Source organism: Erpetoichthys calabaricus, chromosome 7 (assembly GCF_900747795.2).
Source record: "Erpetoichthys calabaricus chromosome 7, fErpCal1.3, whole genome shotgun sequence".
Classification (NCBI taxonomy): domain Eukaryota; kingdom Metazoa; phylum Chordata; class Cladistia; order Polypteriformes; family Polypteridae; genus Erpetoichthys; species Erpetoichthys calabaricus.
The window spans coordinates 44,119,200-44,137,346 of record NC_041400.2 but is presented as its reverse complement, the minus strand read 5'-3'; the positions used below and the strand labels follow the sequence as shown (position 1 = coordinate 44,137,346).

General features: G+C 37.8%; 1 protein-coding gene across 23 annotated transcripts in view; it reads right to left on the bottom strand.

The window, feature by feature from the left end:
* Positions 1 to 18,147, bottom strand: part of LOC114654324 (receptor-type tyrosine-protein phosphatase delta) — a 2,007,901-nt gene that overhangs the window by 520,569 nt on the left and 1,469,185 nt on the right. For 5 of the 23 annotated variants that reach the window (XM_051929991.1, XM_051929994.1, XM_051929992.1 and 2 more), the window contains exon 1: positions 7,789 to 8,257. The exons of 2 other annotated variants lie outside the window; for them this stretch is intronic. The gene's annotated coding sequence lies outside the window, so the exon portion shown is untranslated. Of the gene's footprint in view, positions 1 to 7,788; positions 8,259 to 18,147 lie in introns of those variants that run through there. 16 more of the 23 variants (XM_051929995.1, XM_051929996.1, XM_051929999.1 and 13 more) reach the window with 8 other exon arrangements.

The window sequence follows — 18,147 nt, the reverse complement described above, 5'->3', positions numbered from 1 at the left end:
AATAACTAAAAGAGTTGTTCTGGGTAGTGCTTTCAAAACTAGCCCAGCAAGGTAGTACTGTACTGCATTATAGTTATAGCACGATCTTACTGACTGGAGAAACTCAACACTGAATATGCAGACATTTAAACAGCCACACAGAACAGGTGGGTCTTCAATCTGGAGTTTAATAAGGAGACAGACAGAGCCTCATGAATGGACCCAAAAAGAAACTTCCAGACAGTAGAAACCATAAAAATTAATGAGCACATTTGTCAAAAGCTGTGTAACCAAAGGGATCAGATCTAAATAGCGCAACTGTCTAACTGGTACACATGAAATAAACAAAGTAGACAATCATTCTGACATCAGGGAGTACAACAGCTTTGTAAGTCGGGAGCAAAGTTTTGAGATCCAACAGGAAGCAATGTACACGAGCCAAGTGCGGAGTGATGTAGTCACAGCGTTTTGTTTGGGTTACAAGTCTGGCAGCTGCACTCTGAAGCTGTCATAACCTGTTAATATTTTGCACTGGAAGGGCATTAAAAAGAAAATTGTGTTAGTCAGAAAGAGGAGTGGAAAAAAAACATCAAAAAGATTGCAGCATCTGATTTAGATAGGTTTTGGATAATAAAATTAATTTAAGACTACAGGAGACTTCTTCTTTAATTAAAGCTTTAGCAAGAACACCTCCCAATATACTCAGGTATATTAATGTACATCAAACGGCCACTATGGACTTTCTAGGATATCCCAAAGGAAAGTGGGTAAAATGTTTAGGCAATATTTCTCATGCACATTCACCTTTTTTTCCCCCGATAGAGGAACTTCATAAAACAAGGAGGGCCTTAAATTCCAAATTCCCTTGCCCACAGATTAAGCTAGCAAACAATCGTTCATTTTTGTTCCTCCTTTTCTCTCTATAGCTTATTCCTATCCACTCTGTATTTTATTTCTCTTGCTACTTTTCACAATAAGTCCTGCCAATTACCTGGCAGTCAAATGACATCTGTTTAGTTTAATTGTTGGTATAATTTAAAAGTCTCATGACCATCTTTTGTACCTTCTCTTTTCTCTGGACTTTCTCTGTTTCTTGGCTTTTGCTTTCAGTTACCTACTACATTTCAGCTTATTGATTATGCTTGGGTTTTCCACATTTTATATTAACTTTTCTTACGTAAATTTCAATTTCTTCTAAATCTCAATACACTTTGCTTACCGTTACTATATATCATAGTCCTCTCAATGCCTGTTTCTGAATTCCGAATGCATCCTTTAACAATACTGTCAGCCACATTATTCCTCCAACACTCGGCCATGACCTCTGCGCTCACAAACAGGTTTGTGCACAATAAGAGTTGAACTGTGAGTGAAGAAAAGGGTTGAAGCTACAATGCGGGGTTGGTTGAGTGAGCTCAAACGTGACACATGTGCCATTCTGTCTACCTATTCATAGTCATATTAAGGCTGATGACTACTGTCATAGTAAATAATGCAGTTTGCTCAAATGTATGATTTTAACAGAAAGCCTCTCGCAGCCCAGCTATGTGCAGATCCAAGATTTACTGATTTAAGTGTAATGTTTCTCTGTTTCAGCATATGGTAGTTTCAGTTTTTAAATGTTGCCTTCCGTTCCGGATAAATCAAGATAGAATTATGCTGCATTTTTTTAAGTTAAGGACAAAAATGTGACAAAGATATATGTTACTTTTGTATTTATTAACTTCATAACAAAAAAGGTTTTGAAAACATTTATGTTCGAAAAATGAATAAATTACAGTAGATTGTCCAAAGATTGCATTAAAAGAACTGCGGAGTAAGTATCTCAAATGACAGGGCTAGGTAGCAGATTTTTCTTATTGAATTCCTAAATGTAATAAGATTGTTCTTAATATTCCTCACTTGAATGCTAGGTAATGGTTTTAGCTACAGCAATAAGCCTATGTGTGCATTTTTAATAAGGCACAGTTAATATGTGCTTAGTTTCTAGGTTTTACACTACACAATGTCCTCCATTGCCTTACACTCAAATTAAGAGTTAGGCAGCGGGACTCCTGTCTCACGAATCACAATGTTTATCATCTCTAGCCACTTATAAAAGACAGATCCCACATTTTCATTTTTTTTTTAATTTCCTACATGGTACGAAAGTTACAGTCTCCTTCAGTTGTCCCATCCGTTTGTTCTGATCCATTTTCCAAACTGCATTTGAAACGAACTCTGAAGTAAACAAAAAGAAACTTGGCATTTCACTTCTGGGATTTTCAAACATCCAAAAAAAGAAGCACAAGACCAAAAAGGTAACTGCTGCCAGGAGTGAGAGTGCTTTGGATCAAATAAATGACTGCTTCAGACTGATTTTTTTCTCCTTAACAGTAACCAGCACCATGGCTCCCTTTCTCACAGTGTTTTCTGCAGACGACAACTGCTCGGTGTTGCTTTGTATTTTTGACGGTGAGCCAACTCGGCTGCAGGAAAAGCATGATGCCATCTCCATTCAGATGCATCCAACTGTCGTCTTGAAAACAGAGGCCAGGCAGCAGTAAATTCCACAACTTCGTCGGCTGCGCTGACCTCCATGCAAACCCCCACAACTGGGTGCAGGCATCAGACATCCATCACTGTTCTTGAAACCTAATCTTTCAGGGAAAGACAGCTGCGCGGGGTGGCAGCCCAGCAGTGAAGCAATGTCATCCCTGTTTTCCTTCAGCTACTTAGCAGCTTCATGAAATCTTCAAGGAAAGTTTTCAAAAATGTTACCAGCACTATAAGCACTGAGAAGCACCCTACAGCCTTTCCTTTCTTTTTTTTCCAGACTACTGTGGCATCTTATAGTTTTAATTCAATTCTGAGTCACAGAGGCGTCATAGCCACTCTAAGAAGCAACAGTCACAATGCAGGATACTCAATTTGGACTGGACCCTAGTCCATTATGGGTTATTGAACAAAATTTATAAAATGGTATGAATAAGACAATGCTTTAGGTACGCATATCAGCAAATGCAGTCTGTGATATCAACCATGTTGCACACCCAAGCAGCAGAACTTCAAAAGAGACAGCGAATTGCAACACAAATTCACTGCACTTGGACATTTCAAAAAAATGATTTGAGATTTGATTTGTTTCTCTCTTTGTCTCTTTTGTATATAAAAAGACATAAGTTCAGAATGATAGGAAATATCGTACAATACGATAACTAATGGCCCCTTATCACATTAATTAAACCTTGAAGCAAAGTAATTATTGATGTAACAATAGCATTCCACAAACAGCAAATCAATGTTATAAAGTATTTTAAGTCAATGAATTTAAACAATAAACAAGCAGCACAAAGGTCAGACTGGAGGGAACACAGAAATGATTAAAGACCCAGGAGTCAAATCCAGTGAAAGAGAATCCAGTCGGCATTACTTTATAGCAGGAATGCGCAGCATTCTGTAAAAGCGAGACTAGTTTGCCATTTGTCACATTCACGATCCTCTGCACAGTTCTTGACCTGCACTGGATTTATTAGCTGGCTGTTCACATGAACTCAATGGCTGAGCAGCACTTGTTGGAAGCCAGCAGTTTGGCAAACATAGAAATTAACTACATAATACAGAAAGATTATACAAAGGCTATGTGCCATTACACAGATGCAGTTTTTCAATTACTTCCTATGCTATAACATATTGGTAAGCATTAAAATAGCATCCCCTTAATATAATTTAATAGGAAATTATAGGTATTTATAGGCAAACTCCATTTAAACAAGAAACCATTAATTTATCAAAATCACAAAAAGGCATTCATCAATCATTTGTAATACAGCAGAATTTTAGTTTCTGTTTTATCAATGAAAATAAACAGAAACTTTGTTCTTTTCCTAAGCTGCAGCTCACCAAGTCTTCTATATCTGCTCCTAAGGTTCACCGGACCCCTTCCTTCACATTGTTCCTCTATTCTTTAAATGTATGTACTTTATGATGTCTGCAAATTGTAATATTGCTAATTTTAGAAATTTTTACAGATAATTTAGCGACCCTCAGATGTGATAATGCATGGCTACACTAGATTACAGAGAAATTATCTATGTGCAGGCAAAATTCACTTGGATGGATTTTGCTGGGAGAAGCCAAGAGAAGGCGGCACACACAAAAATACAAATTAAAAACGGAAAATAAAGGAAGGAAGCTACATATGAATACAGTCTAAAAGTAAACTTAAACTGAGCTATGAAAACAGAAAGTGGATTAAAACACTACAATTGAGCCTTCTGCTTCTAAACAAGGATATACAGATCATGTAAAGCTCATTTCCCCACCCCTCCACACCACCGTTCATGGCATATGCATGAAAAATTACATCTAGTGGTTTTTGTAAAATTTTGTTTAAAACCAACATGATAAACTTATTTGATATGTTTACCAAAATAATAGTGCTTTGCCATTTTAATAACATACAAATAAGCAAAGCTGTTTAGCAAAGTTCTTCATAGTTGAATATAAAAAGCATTCTAAAGGTAGCAACACAAGTATTGGGCATGTTGTTCCAGTCCATTAAAAAAAAAATCACTAACTGACAGGATCTAGAACTACACTGCCGACAAACAAAAGCAAGAAGCTGCAGCCTATATCTTAAAAGTGCTGAGCATTGTAAGAATGTGGTCATCGACTCTCCACATGTACAAGACACTTTCAACACATCGCTAATCACTGCAATTATTGCTGTCTTTCAAGTTTTATATTAAAAAAGGACAAAGTAAGTAAGACAATGCAAAGGAACACCTCCACAAATTAAAACGGGGTGCTTCATCTGGCTGTCTGATTATAAACTGAACACTATCATTCTCAGCTTACTTTTCCTTTGAGCTTTCTCTTTCTGCAGCATTTAAGAGTCCATTTAAAATCTCCACATATTAAAATGCTCCAGCTGAGGGTTTAAAGACCTCCATAGAGTAGTATGAAGAAAAATAATTTCTGCTGATGGTGCCTCAAAAAAAAAATGTTATGCTAGCCAAATGTAGAAGAATTTAGTAAGAAATACTAATTCCCAATTTTTTTCTTATTTCTGTATTCTATATATCATTTAATAGCAACCATACTTATAATTTAAGATATAAATGTATACTTCCATCTGATACGCTCTGTTCATTTTTGACAAGCAGCACACCACATTCACTCTCATTGATACAGTAGATAAGTTGAGAAAACAAGACTAATAAAATCAACACTGGCTAAATGATAATCTGTACCCATAGATAGATAGATAGATAGATAGATAGATAGATAGATAGATAGATAGATAGATAGATAGATAGATAGATAGATAGATAGATAGATAGATATGAAAGGCACTATATTACATAGATTGACTGATAGTATAATCTCATACATTTAAATGCAACTTTTTTGATATGTATATTTTGGTGCAATAAAAAGTATATAAATTTAGGATAGTGACTGATTCACCACTAACGCAATACTAAATATCTTGGTGAGCCCTAAGATGGCACACTCCTGCAATTATTCTTTGTGGACTTTGCAGTAATGTAGGAATTTCTCGGTGTGACCAGTAGGCCCCTAGTGGTTCGGTGTGCACTACAGTTACTACGTATCTTCCACAATAGACCACACTATGACTCCTGCAGTGTTCCTCCCTTTAAAAACTGCAAAGCACAAACAGTGATAGTTTCTACCAGGGAATAAGCATTTTTGTTTATAAGGGTAGACCTGAAACTTCACTTAAAAAGGTATTCATCACACTGCTAATTAGACAGCACTTCTAACATTGCTGTTCCTACAGTAATAATTATAAAAAGGCAAAGAAGACACATACACATATCTCAAATTTCAGGATGAATTACAAAAACGTGACACAATTAAGCAAATATAATGCATTATATATATTAGGCATAAACAGTAACCACACTTAGAAAACATAAACTATATTAGAATAGAATAACAGATAAAAAATTGAAGGTGAAGGTTGAGGGTCTTTACGTTTGTGCTTACAAGATCTTCCTTCTGTTAAGTATAACATCTTCAGATTTTGAGTAATTATACAGTTCGGGGAGCTTTAAAAAATGTATATAAGTTAGAGTATGCCTGTGTGTGTGCTGGAGGTAACAGTACAGGCACACACAAGTACTCATTTAGGAGGAACATTTTGACACAGGTATCAACTTTAGAAATCTACTACAATGAAGCATTGAGACTTCAGATAAAACAAACACATTTCAAATTGAAAAATTAATTTTGTCTTATTTTCTGTTACAAAAAAAACTTTAATTTTATGCTTTACAAATCACATGTTTTTGTCTACAAAGATGCAAGTCATTCAGATAGTATGTGAGGTACATACAGTATCTAAGCAAATGCTGTGTTTTCAACCATGCATATAAAGTTAAAACATTAAGTGAACAATATGGTAAGAAAATGACTATTATTGTACTTTTTACAAATACATGGTTCTAATACATAATAGACATCATCACCCTCGCCAGCTATAGACCAGAGTAAAACTGTAAGCAACCAACAGTAAATACATAAAGAACAAATTGGACACATGTACATCAGATAGATAGATAGATAGATAGATAGATAGATAGATAGATAGATAGATAGATAGATAGATAGATAGATAGATAGATATGCGAGTATGAATGTATTTACTTATGTGTATACCACTTTCACACACGCACTCATCCTTTATTTATATATCTTTTGACCACTGAAAACCTAAAATTAGCCTCAGACTCCCTCTCAAGTATAGGATTTATTCATATACTTAGACCGGAGTTGCTCTGAATTCCCAGCAGCTGAATAATTCAAGCACAAGACATTAAAAGCTGCATTCATTTATCAAACGCTAAACTAACAGCACAGAGAGACGAAATTTCTCTTACTAAAAGAATTCAAAAGCCACTCGTTGAATCCAACTAAACACGAGGATTTAAAAAGAACCAAAATCATCGCAACAATGAATGCTATAGATGACCGGTCTGAAAGGGACGAAGGTAACAAAGCAAAGCTTAAACAATCTATTGGGGCAACTTTGTCCAAATGCGAGAGCTGGAGGAAGAGATTACGTTTCGGATGCACCATCGCCTTATGATTGTTATCTATAAGAGATCGGACCGTCTCCGACTCGTCGGATGCTTCTGTACAGTACAACTTTAGAAATTCAGCGAGTTGAGCCGCTCTGATATGCGCACATAAATATTGCACGCTCTCACATATCCGAGTGGCACGGCTGATTCTCGTACAGCGGAGGCAAGCCCTCAATAATTCATTAAAAGTGCACCACTTCTGTCAAAGACTGTTACTCGCTGCCTTGTGTGATCGGTTGCTGGCCCCACTTGCCAGCATTTGCATGGGATCCTTTTAAATTCCACGGCTTCAGAGCAATGGGTGCCCCCCGACTCCGTGCCCCGCAGCGCCCGACACTTTTGAGTCCGACGAAAAGCGTGTGACAAGCTGGCGGACACGGGGAGACTACTTGCTGCAGATTCAACTGGGTCACGGGCCAAGAAGGAAAGAAGTAACCACAGATAGAAGGTCTTTTGCACGCGTGGGGAGTTTATAACGTGTATAACGTGTACAAATGGAGTCACTACAAAGTCACTTTGTAAAGCGCGGATTGTTCACTTTTAAAAGTGACAAGATTTGCCATTCCACCAGTTCTGGTTCATGAAAAAATACAAGTAACGATGCTCCGTTATGTGTAAGCAGCGTGAGAAAGCCCCCTGAAATCCCTGGGAACGCGAGCGCAGCTTAAATCCTAAACGCAAAGCGCTCAGCATATGAGGCACCAGGACACAGTATTACCTTAACAGCATGCTGGGTCTTTGGGAAAGGAACCGCTAGGCTCTCCTCTTGTCAGTTGCACGGTATCTGGGTAGTATTTGTTAGATCCAGTGAGATGCAGAGGAAGGGGCGAAATAATCCACCATCCATGCAGCGGCCACCGCGATCTCCTTTTTCTTCTTTTTTTTCTTTCCTTCCTCGATTATCAGTGCGCTAGAACGTCTTCTCGAGAAGCGCAAGCGAACCCAAACAAATGCTATTCAGGCTGAAGACGACTGGTATTTCCCCGCTGAGAGTGCGTGTGTGGAGATGGGTGTGCTTTTTTTTCTTCATAACCCAAAGGTGCGAAAAAATGATAAGAAGAGGAAATACAACAACAACAGAAAAAGAAGCGTGCAAGCTTGAAGGTACTCTAAGAGCTGAGAGTCAGCCTCTCCTGCTGAGACTCAAAACAGACTGAGCGGCAGGCTGCTGGAGGGGCAAGCGAGAGGATGGCAGGTGACGTCACTCCCGGGATCGACTCGCTGGCTAGAAGCGCACCGAACACTGGAGCGCAAGGGGGCTTAAAAGGCAAAGGTTGGGGCGGCGTAGGTCGAAGAAAGGGGTGCAAACCACTTTCAAACTTGAGTCTGGATCCAGTAGTGAACGGGAGGGTGGGAGAGAGGCACATACCAGAGCGTGATGTTAAAACGGCTCGAATACTAGTTGAATTGGTTTGTGACACCGCGCCCCGCAAATACTTACAGAAAAGATGTGTACTCTCATGGCGTGATTACCATTTATAAAAGAAATGATGTGTGCTCTTTTCGTGAGATTACTATTTATATAAATATATATTAATTAGTTGTGATAAAAAAGACAAAATTGGCAGGTCTGATGACAAACAAGAAAACCACCACCATGAATACTCATCATGTTTGTTCCTCGACCTAGCAGTGAAAATCCACTATTGTATCTGGGTGGGGTGCGGGGTTGAACGTACTTGTTTGTATACTTTGCTGTGTCAGGTGGACAGATGGCGAGCGTGTGTACATTTTCGGAGGACTTCGCCACCCATTGGTTTCCTTAACATAGCTTCAGGGTATATATTTAAACATTAAAGTGTAACAGCGATGCAGCCGTATTTCAAAACGAATAACTAATAAATTACACGCAATTTGAAGCTGCGCCTTCATGCATGAAGTCTACGGTTGTATTTTCGTCTTATACCTGATGCAAGCTGAGTGTCGGTGCTCACGAGCCCTGACATTATAACAGTATCTTCTTAAAGGAGAAGCATACATTTTTTAAACGAAAGCAATACCTTAAAAAATCTGTAAATGCCTATCCATCTATGCATTGTTTTTATACGAGGTTGCGGAGAGCTGACTGGGATGCTGGCTTCTTCACATAACACGCTTCTGCACACACCCAGATTCACACTCACTCACAGCGAGCTATTTTTGTGTCATCTAAATTTTAGACACTGAAATGCGTGCCTTTTGGGATGTGGGAGGAGATCTGAGTACTCAGGATAGGCCAAATACATTCAAACAGTGAAGTGACAGGAAATTGACTACACGTTCTTAAAGCATTCTTGATGATTAAAATTATTCTTTACTTTGTGATCTGAGTTCTGTGTATCACCAAGATGGATAGTACTTTATTTGTCCCTAAATGTATATACGGCTTTTCTACAAAAGCTCGATAAATAAACACATTATTATATGTATTGACAAACGACAACCTTCTTTCAAATACACACCCGATGATAAGTAAAAAAAAAAAGAAAAAGAAATACTGACATGTCTAAAGATAAAAAGAGAAGTCACTGAAACAGTGACGCATTATAAAGACGTTCTGCTGTTTGCATAAAGGAGCCCCAGTAGAGTTTCTTGAAACACTTACGAATAATACATTGGCTAAAAGTACTCAATGTTAGTGAGTCAGATAATGTGTTTACATGTACACACAAAAGCGGAGATGAGGTGAGTAACACGGTTAAGTCAGAAATGTAGTCTTTCATGGAATTGTCCATCCATCCAGGGTCACGGGGGTCTGCTGGAGCAAATCCCAGCCAACACAGGGCGCAAGGCAGGGAACCAATCCTGGGCAGGGTGCCAACCCATCGCAGGACACACACACACACTCCCACCCACCCAAACCAAGCACACACTAGGGCCAATTTAGAATTGCCAATCCACCTAACCTGCACGTCTTTGGACTGTGGGAGGAAACCGGAGTGCCCGGAGGAAACCTACGCAGACATTGGGAGAACTTGCAAACTCCACCCAGGGAGAACCCGGGTCTCCTAACTGCGAGGCAGCTACCACTGCGCCATCGTGCCATCCTCATGGAATTGTCCTCTGGCAAAATGCTCTGATTAATTAAACAGTACCAAAAGAGTTAAACATCATTGGCCCCCGTGAATCCAAAAACCAGTATGGAGCCTGTGATCATTTTCTTGCGTTTTATAAATACATTTAATTTTTCATGTGCTGTGAAGTGCATAACATTAAACCTCTTTTTTCATCCCCGACCAAGAGCAGCGTTTGGGGGTGGCAAGTGGGGTGACTGCTTCAGGCCCCGCACCTAAGGGGGCCCCACATTTGAGGTCCGCGTGTCCCGATTTGTCAAGTTATATTCTGCAGAACCCTTTTAAAATCATTCTTCACAGTCAAAATCCGTACATGTCAGAGTATATTTGCAATTTGGGTACTTTCCTAGAAGAGGACCTGCTAATTTCCGCATGACACCACATCGCATTTCGCACTGTTGTGGTATTGTCATGAATTGTGAATTGTACTTTTTAATAGATTATATTGTTATATTTTGATAAAGTGCAAAAACGTAGCTGAATACTGTAATGAGAAAATCATTATTTTTATTAAATTTGCACATAAGTTTATATAGTCCACACATACTCACAACCTAGTAACAGCATTTGATGTAACCGGCCTAGCGTTGGGTTGGTCAGCCCTAGGCCCCGCACACCCCTAAGGCCACTTCTGCTGGCTGCTACATTACCCAAACACACCGTTTCAGTATATCTACAATAAATAACTAGATTCAAACTAAATTGCCATTTTATTAATATGTTTCTATTACTAGATTGCATGCAACACACTCTCTTCAGTTTGGCTGTTCAATTTAGACCTGTGTATGAGCGGAGGACCAGTATGTTTGATTGCTTCTTGCCTGACACCCAGTGCTGCTGGGATAATAATAACACAGATATTTTTACTTCAATTAAATTGCATTATGTTAGATAGATAGATAGATAGATAGATAGATAGATAGATAGATAGATAGATAGATAGATAGATAGATAGATAGATAGATAGATAGATACTTTATTAATCCCAAGGGGAAATTCACATAATCCAGCAGCAGCATACTGATAAAGAAACAATATCAAATTAAAGAGTGATAAAAAATGCAGGTAAAACAGACAATAATTTTGTATAATGTTAACGTTTCCCTACCCAGGTGGAACTGAAGAGTCGCATAGTGTGGGGGAGGAACGATCTCCTCAGTCTGTCAGTTACTACTCATTATGTTAAAAAGTAATCGGACTACACAATGCACGTTACTTGTAATGTGTTATCCCTAACACTGCCCTCAAAAATTTACTGCTCAGTTTAGTACTGTATGTTCAGTCTATCAATAAAAATATACTGATTTCTGAAATACTGAGACATATAGTTTCAACCAGGAGAAGGAATAATACAATTGCTCAAAAATTTGCTTCAGGGAATTTATCTTTGTAGATGCTTTCAGTGTCTTCTACCCATAACTGCTGTGCAAAGCTGTCACATGCCTAGACTAATAAAGTGCAATGGACATGTGCATGACTCAGAATCCTTAATGGTAACCTGGTTAAGGGTTTACATGGCTAAATAACTGGGTTACTCGCCAAGAAATCTACATGTGTTAACCTGTTTTTTCAAAGACCACTATGTAGTAGGAACCTTCTGTGAATAACTGAAATGAAAAAACACTCAATGAGAGGATGTGTAGCTTTGTTCATAATGACCTTTAGTTTTGTTTTACTTCTCTTATTTGTTTCTGCCTCCAGCAGGTCAACTGTGCAATAACTGTGCATACCTTTTATTCGGCTTGTTGTTCAGTGGGTCTCTCTTTAAGTAATATTACATGCCCAGCACACCACAGCACAGAAGATCACACTGGCCATCAGAAAGTTATAGAATATGCAAAGGATGTGTTTTGGTGTCCTGAATTTAAGTTCCAAACAACTCTTTCTGAACCAAAAAACAGATGTCTTCACCGAACTCCTATACTCTGTCTCAACCCCCTTGTCAATACACCCGATTAGTGCAGAATCATCAGAGGATTTCTTCAAGTGACATGACCTAGTGCTGTATTTATAGTTTGAGGTGTCCAGGATGAAGAGTAAAGTAGGCATGACTGTTCCTTGTGGTGCTCTAGTGTTGCTCACATCCACATAGTCCTTTATCCTCACAAACTGTGGTCTGCCCAAAAGATAGTCCATCATCCAGGACACCGCAGGCTCATCCACCTGAATATCTCCGAGCTCACCCCGATGGTAATGAAGACACTGGAGAAAGCCAAAAACATAATCCTTATAGTGCTGCCAGCATTGTCGAGATACTCACCCTGCATGCTGAGATATATGTACAACAATGATTTCAGAAAAAAAATATCTTTTTCAAACAAGTTGAATTGTGTTTGTCTTGTTACAGGGTCCAGGTCCATTGTTCTTGTTCCAGTTTGGTGGAGTACTTATCTCAACACTTTGACACATGTCAGATGATAGCTGTCTTAGAAACTGTTTGACTTAATCAAGATTTTTGCAGTCTGCTCCATTTAGTATTGGGAACAGAGCTATTGATTTACAAAATTTTTGCTCCAGGAGATTTTGAGATACATCATTTATTTAAATAAACATGTGTGCAAACATGGAGGTACGCACAAGCACACACGTGTACATAGACACACTCCCACAGACTCAAAGAAATTTGTAAGCGATGATAGCTGACAGCTTGTTTGTCCTACAAGTGCACATGCTGGATGATGAAGTGTAAGAAATGAGAACACAAACACACACACAGACCTAGACCTGTAAGGATTGACATGGACAGAGGCATCAACCATCGCTGTACCTATCTGCCTGTCTATGCAGCTTAATTACTTCATTTGACCCAATGTGCTTAGTTTCATTATTAAAGAAGTTCACATCATTCATTTTCCTGTTCATTTTACTCTACATTTATTTGTGTACATCATAAATAAATCATTTAATATTCTTGATTGTATATTAATGTACAGCACAACTGGTTGCATTGTCCTGTAAAATATTCCATTGAGTGATTTCTTGCTGTACCACTAAAGTGAAATTTACACAGAAGCACTGTATGCACCATTCCATACCAATTTTTTTTAACTTGTGTTGCCTTCAGTTTGTATAATTTATGAATTTTTAGGGTTTTCAGACAAATTGGGTAATGTTTTCTCTTTGTCTGTTTTCTGTAGTACATTTCAGAAAAATAAATAAAGTTGAACAACTGACTTTTTTTTTAGGAAAGTCCTTTGGATGATTAGTAAAATATTTGGGTATTCGATCACTAAAAACAAAGTGAAGAAGAGCATAGTAGAGTAGAGGAACAGTTGCCATACCCACCAAACCCAATGATAATAAACAGATGAAAAGTGAAATTTGAATAATAAATTGTTGATTTTTTTTTTCTTGAGCTGATGTGCATATACAAGGCTAGTGCCTACCTTATAACTGAAGCTGCCAAAATCCACCGGTGTGACTCTGAATAGGATCTGGCAGGTTCAATAATAAAAAGATAAATGGATATTTTATTACATTAGATTAGATATGAAATAAAAAAAAGTTTTATTTTTGAAGTCCTCTGTCATCAGCAGGTTGCTGTCTCCAGGGTCTCCAAACATCTAGTTGTTGCTGTTTCCTCCTTTTCTGATTATCCTCTTTTCAGCATCATTCAGTCTAGTAGCATTACTCCTGTTTTGCCTTTCATCTTTTTTGTCTCCAGTGGTGAAGCCACGGTGTTTCAAAAAGCAAAAACTTCCTGTGAAAAGTGTCTGATCCAGTTTTTCATCCTCATTTTGACTGTATGATCAGATAATTTCTCTTCTCTAGAAATCTCAAATGTTTCCTTATTTGTAGGATGTGCCATTCAGCTGATTTTCACCATCTGTGGCAAAAGCTGTATTTTGATTGTCTTCAGCCCACCTTCATCAATATTTATTATTCTGACCCTCAAAATACTACATTAACTTTTTAATCTTTCTTGCTCTTAGAATGTCATTTTGACTACCCACAACATTTCCTTCCTTTCTTTTGTACTCTGCCTCTTTCCATGACAATCTTGTTTTTATTTCTTCCGTGGTTAGGTCTCTAATGTAGCAAAACCTGTTCTACATTTTCTGTATAAGAAAATTTCATACTAATTTTAGAGAGTACCCAAACCTTTGTTTTCTTGACATTAATTTTCAAGCCATTATTTATTGATTTTTATGCAAGGTTCTCAATTCTTCTTTAAAAGCTAGCTTAGCCTAGTCATCACCATTAAACATGTTAACACAGTTGTTAAAGATAATTAGAAACAAAAATCTGTAAAATTCTTCTACTAAAAAGTGTTACAAAGGAATTGTCCAGAACTCCTTTTCTTCTTTGTTATCTTTTTAGCATTGTTATTTACCTCCTTCTACACTACTCATTAAATTGGTGGCTTTTGAAAGTATTAATTATATGATTGTTCCAGCAGCAAGTTTTTTGCATTAATATTGTATGCAGTTAATAAAATCTGAATTGGAAGACACAGTCCATAATGGATAGAAATAATAGCAACCTTGATTAGTATTGCAGTCTTACTGCTACACAGTCTAACGAAGGTCTTTACATTTAGACTAAATGTTCTTTGAAATGGAAACAATAGACAGAATAGTTCTTATTGATTATACATGGACAGGGCTATCCAAAAATGGTTCTGGGGACTGATAATTAGACCCAACTTTTTAAATATAATTAGCTACGTAGTTTAGAGATGCTCATACAGTGACACAGTGGTTTTTAGGGGGTTGGGTGGTTGGTTTTGAAATGTCACATAATCATATAATGAGAAAGGTCCATTCTGTTATGTCTAGCATTGCCCACACAACATCTTGTAATAGCATCGATCCGTATGACCTCATGTAAATATGGTATGGTTTATCTAGATCACCCGAAGTCTGTTAGGATTATAGTACTTTTAATGGCACTATCCCGTATTGAATAACATCCTCAAACCTGCTTAATCCAAGGTTATCAGTGTACATAACCTATCTTGGCAGCATTGAAAATATGGCTGGAATCAACCCTGAATGGGGCTCTTGGTCACTGCAAGGGCAACTCCTGTTCATACAATGCCCACACTAAAACTGAGACACTTTAGAATTGCCAGTGAACTTAACAGATATGGTATATAAACACTGGAGTATATTGCGTTCAAGTCAAAGATAATTTCTCCAAATCCAATGATACTTTGTAATGGTAATTACCTTTGCAAACTTTGTTTTGAGATTTTTCAGGTTGGAATGACATAAAATTCAAGGTAAGGTCATTACACTCACTAATCACTAATCAAAAGCACTTTGAGCTACATTATTTGTATGAAAATGTGCTATATAAATAAATGTTGTTGTTGTTGTTGTAATCAGGGTGCCAGAAAGTGGCAACGTGTTGCATGTAAGAATCTTCCTTTATTCTGTACACATGATAATAGCCAAAAATGCCTAAAACATTGTGCTTTTAATATTAATAAAAGAGAAGAAATAAAAGAAAAAAAAAACAACAGTGAGATGTAAAAACTCTAGAAATCCGCAAAAATCGTTTATCGAAGTAAACATCAACTGAATACCATTTGCAATGCAAACCTCATTATAGTACAGCACAAGTCACTGAGTGAAAAGGAAATGTAAATGAAACCTGAATAGCAACAATGTTAAAGTCCAGTGGGGGGACTCGCACTAGTTTAGAGCTGAATAATTCATAACCCTGACTTAAAGAAAAAAATATATAACTCCTGTTAATTTATATGGGGCCTTCCAAGCCAGTTGAAGACACTGCTTTCCAGTGCAATATGTTGTAGTTCCTTGAAAGGACGGGAGAGTAGAGTATGTCTGTGGTGCTGGGGAAGTGTGGAAGTGTCTGGACCACTAGAAGTGTATAGCCACATGGTTTCCACACAACTTCCTAGATTTCTAGGGGATATCTGGAGGTAGAAAGCATGTATCCTCCCTCAATTGTCATATGCCAGCTGAGTCAGAATTGGGAGAAAGTGTATAAAAAAACCTGAAGTAGTGGGATGAATTAAGGCAAATGTGTTGATGGAACATAGAGTTTGGAAAGTGATCAGGTATGGTGGTTAAGTGGACTGGCCATCCCACCTAAGCTAAGGGCTTAGGGCTTTGTTGATCTACTCTTTGTGTGTGTGCTGTATTATTTCCCCATATTTAATTTTCCTTCCTTTTTAAGAAATCCATTTTTTGTTATATTTTGGTCTCCTGTGTCATCGTTGGTGTTCTGGGATGGCTCTTGGATCCCCCTAAAGTCTAATAGGGAAATAAATAAAATGGTGCCATGTAGCGGTGGCACCCTATAAAGAGTCCCATATTTTTGTCTGGTGTTGAAATAGGATTATGGAAGAAAAGAGTGACACTTAATGGTTTCTCCCTACAGCACATACAACATACCACACCTTAGCAATTAGCTTCATCAACCAGGTCAATTTCCAGTTCAGCTTCCACTAGGCCATTGCTTGATAAAATACAAAATATACTTGCCCACTGGCAGTATATAGTAGGTGACAAGAATGCAGTTAAATGAGTGGGAGTGCATCACAAACAGGAGGAACTGACACCAACTAGTCTAGACAGCATTTACAATACACATTCAGTGCCCTTAAGATGTGTTCATTAAATGCCATGTGTCAGAGGCAAAGAATGTTGGACCAGTCAATGATGGAGCATGAGATTTTTTACTTTGCCACACTAATAGTTGTTACAGTAATCATAAACTGATATTTAACTTGCAAGAGATTCCAGTTCATATTTTCCATAAAAGTTCCATATTAAATTATATAGTCATATTAATTTCCATTTCAGCTTAATAGGGGCTGCAGTCTATCTTAGCACTAGGAATATGAATAAAAATGTTTAAAAATTTAGCCAATTAGAGGTTGAAAATTGTTTAGGAAAAAAAAAATGTTAGCACTTAAATCCTAAGCCACACACCTACCTACTACGTGTAATCACATTGCACATCACAGAGATGGCAAAATTTCAGCAGAGCTTCCTTGACAAACTACAGGTCAATTGTATAAATCACATTTACAAAACTAAATCAAATCAAGTGTTATAAAAAAGTAACCACTGACTGTCCCAGGAAAAACCTTCCATGCAGGTTGCCCTCTCTAATGGAGTGCAAAATCAGAACTTATAAATACAGTAAGTGCTCCTATACTGGAAATTGCACTTTTTATAACACAGGAAGGAAAGCAACAGTGAGGTTAAAGTCAAGCAGAGATCAAAACAAGTTAGAAACTGTAGTGAGGCTGTAGTATGGGCACACTAAGAAAAGAAGTGTCAGACCTTTTCTCGGATTCAGGACACATAATGTGGCGAGTACAATAAGCAGTGTTTATCATCTATACTAATAAAAGGCAAAGCCCTCACTGACTGACTGACTGACTGACTGACTGATTCACTCATCACTAATTCTCCAACTTCCCGTGTAGGTAGAAGGCTGAAATTTGGCAGGCTCATTCCTTACAGCTTACTTACAAAAGTTAGGCAGGTTTCATTTCGAAATTCTACGCGTAATGGTCATAACTGGAACCTGTTTTTTGTCCATATACTCTAATGGAGGAGGCGGAGTCACGTATCACGTCATCACGTATTACACCTCCTACGTGATCACGTGAAGTGAAAACAAGGAAGAGATTTACAGCACGAGTCAAACGCGGGAACGAAGGTAAATGACGTTAATTGTTGAGTGTCTTTTAATACTGTGTAACCATACATATTAACACATGTGCAATTAAACGTCTGCATTTACAGGGTGATTTCTCAGGCTTAAAAGCTCGCCTTTTATTAAAAAGGTAAATGCTGTTTTCATTCTGAAGGGCACAAACCACGTTAGATTTCATGCTCAAGAGTAATCTCAGCACACAGCGTGGTCATATTACAGCCGGAAGGGTGAACTGACAATATGGTATACAAAGAGATCCTTAAGAAATAATTATTGATTCATTTTCCCTCAGTTTAAAAAGGTTTACTTTTCTTCTTAATAAAATTTTTAAAGCGGTACTTCGCCGCTGCAAAGCGCGGGTATTTTGATATATATCAAAATAT